The following is a 2,865-nucleotide window of genomic DNA, read 5'->3' on the forward strand; positions in this document are numbered from 1 at the left end:
ATATAGTCTATCTTTGAGAAGGATCCATGTGCTGCTGAGAAGAACATGTATCCACTTGATGATGGTTGATATATTCTATATACGTCGGTTAAGTCTAGGTTATTGATTGTGTTATTGAATTCTATAGTTTCTTTATTCAGCTTTTGTCTGGAGGATCTGTCCAATGGAGAGAGCAGTGTGTTGAAGTCACCCATAATTATTGTGTTGTGGTCTATTTGACTCTTGAACTTGAGGAGAGTCTGTTTTATGAACATTGCAGCACCATTGTTTGGTGCATACATATTGATAATTGTTATGTCTTGTTGGTGGATGGTTCCTTTTAACAGTATATAGTGTCCTTCTTTATCCCTTTTGATTAACTTATGTTTGAAGTTGATTTTATTTGATATGAGTATGGCCACTCCTCCTTGCTTCTGAGGACCATGTGAGTGGTATGATTTTTCCCAACCTTTCAACTTCAGCCTGTTTATGTATTTTCCTATCATATGAGTCTCCTGAAGGTAGCATATTGTTGGATTTGTTTTATTTTAATCCAGGTTACTAGCCTATGTCTCTTGATTGGTGAATTTAAGGTTACTATTGACATATGGTTTGTACTTACAGTCATGCTTATTTATTTATTTATTTTAATTTGGCTAGTTTTTCCTTTGTCGTTAGTTTTTTTTCCTTCCCTTTACTGAGTTACCTCCCACTGTTAGTTTTGGGTGCTGTTTTTCATTCCTCTTCTTGTAGTGTTTTGCTCAAAATGCCTTGCAGTGCTGGTTTTCTGGCTGCAAATTCTTTTAACTTTTGTTTATCGTGAAATATTTTAATTTCATTGTCAAATCTGAAGCTTAATTTTGCTGGATACAGTATTCTTGGTTGGAATCCATTATTTTTCAGTGTTTGAAATACGTTGTTCCAGGATCTTCTCTCTCAACGTCTGTGATGAAAAATCAGCCGTTAACCTAATTTGTTTACCCCTGAATGTAATCTGCCTCCTTTCTCTGATAGCTTTTAATATTCTCTCCTTTTTCTGTATGTTGGATATCTTCATAATTATGTGTCTTGGAGTTGGTCTCTTACAGTTTTGTATGTTTGGGGTCCTGTAGGCTTCCAGGATTTGGCCATCCACTCCATCTTTCATATCTGGGAAGTTTTCTAAGATTATTTCATTCAATAGATCATCCATTTCTTTGGTTTGAACCTCTACACCTTCTTCTATCCCAATGACTCTCAAGTTTGGTTTTTTTATGACATCCTATATCTCTTGGATAGATTGCTCGTGGTTTCTTCGGATCCTTTCTGTGTTGACTATATTCTTTTCAAGTTGATAAACTTTGTCTTCATTGTCTGATGTTCTGACTTCTATTTGATCTAGTCTATTTGTAATATTCTTGTTTGAGTTTTTAATTTGGTTTATGGTTACCTGCATTTCTAGGATTACTGTTTGATTTTTTTTAACTCTCTATCTCCTGAGAGTTCATTTTTTGCCATTTGAATTTGCTTATTTAATTCATTTTCAAAGTATACTTTCATTGTTTGGTCTTGCTGTCTAAAGTCTTCTCTAAGATTCCGTTCCATCTGAGTTAGGTATGCCTTGAGTTCTTTCTCTGTCCATTTTTCAGATGCCTCTAGGTTCTCCTGTGAATTTAAGTTGTACTGCATTGTTTGTAATCCATTTTTCCCTTGTTTTATCATGGTGCTCACGTTACTTTCCAACTCTGTTTGACTGATGTGTTTCTGTTTTCTTCTTTAAATTTGTTTTGTTTTTTATAGTTCCAATATCTGCCCTTTGTGTTGGGAGACAAAGTTTAGAGATGTTGGATTTAATTGTGATTTAAGGTAAATTCATTAGTTTCATTAAAGGCCTACAGATTTTGATGGCATATAGAAAAGTGAGGTTTGAATTTAGGATTTTATGTTGAGGTCAGGCGATTTGATGGTATGGAGGTTAGTATACGTTAGCTTCTTTTGGGGGGTTGTTCAAATGCAGGCGGATATTAACAAGAGAATAGACAGGAGTACTTGGGGGTTGTTAAGGGCTTAGGCAAACTATAGACCGATTCGTAGTATTCATCTATTTGCATTTAGTAAGTTGTACATAATCTGAGTGGTCATGCTTAAGAGGAAAGATGGGGAAAAGGTAAGGAAGCAAACCAAGAAAGAGAGAGGGAGAGAGGAAAGAAAAAGAAAAGAATAGAAAAGAAAAAGAAATGATAAAAATAATAAAATGCAGTAAAATAAAAATTACAAGTAAAAAATAATATAATTTGAAAAAAGAAAAAAAATTAAAATTAAAAAAAATTTAAAAAGAGAAAGAAAAAAAAGGGGGGGATACTCTTAGGCTTCTATTTTCTTCGCTTCCAATAGGTGGCACTGTGCCTTCCAGGCCGATTTTGCCTTCTGGCTGTAGGAAACAATCTGTGTGAGGCCACTCCCCCCTCCCCCCTCTGGTGTCTCTCAAAATCTGTTATCTTAGGTTTATTGCTGGTCTCTAGTCACTTCGCTTCTCCTGCCAGCCAGGTCTTCCCCAGTGTGATAACTCTCCACAGTTCAAGCTACACTCTGGGCCTGCAGTATCCTGGACCTGGAGCACGGCTTTTGGGAACCGGCACCTTATTGTTTTGATTCCCTCTGCTAGCCCCTCCTCCGAGAGCTGGCGAGAGAGGTTTTGTTTTCGCCGCTAGTGGGAGGGGGGAGTTTTAGGTCAGGTACTTTTACTTTTCCCCACGCCTCTATTCACACTCACTCTGTTAATCATGCCCCTGGAAAACTGGGGAGAGATTTTATGTGATTTCCCCGCTGTATGGGAGATGGTCTAAATGATACAGACCTGTTCTATCGCTGCTGCAATCTGTCGAAAACTGGCGATGGTGATGTCAG

This window comes from Marmota monax, unplaced genomic scaffold (assembly GCF_021218885.2).
Source record: "Marmota monax isolate L192 unplaced genomic scaffold, Marmota_monax_Labrador192_F-V1.1 WCK01_AAM20220418_F8-fsc00016, whole genome shotgun sequence".
Taxonomy (NCBI): domain Eukaryota; kingdom Metazoa; phylum Chordata; class Mammalia; order Rodentia; family Sciuridae; genus Marmota; species Marmota monax.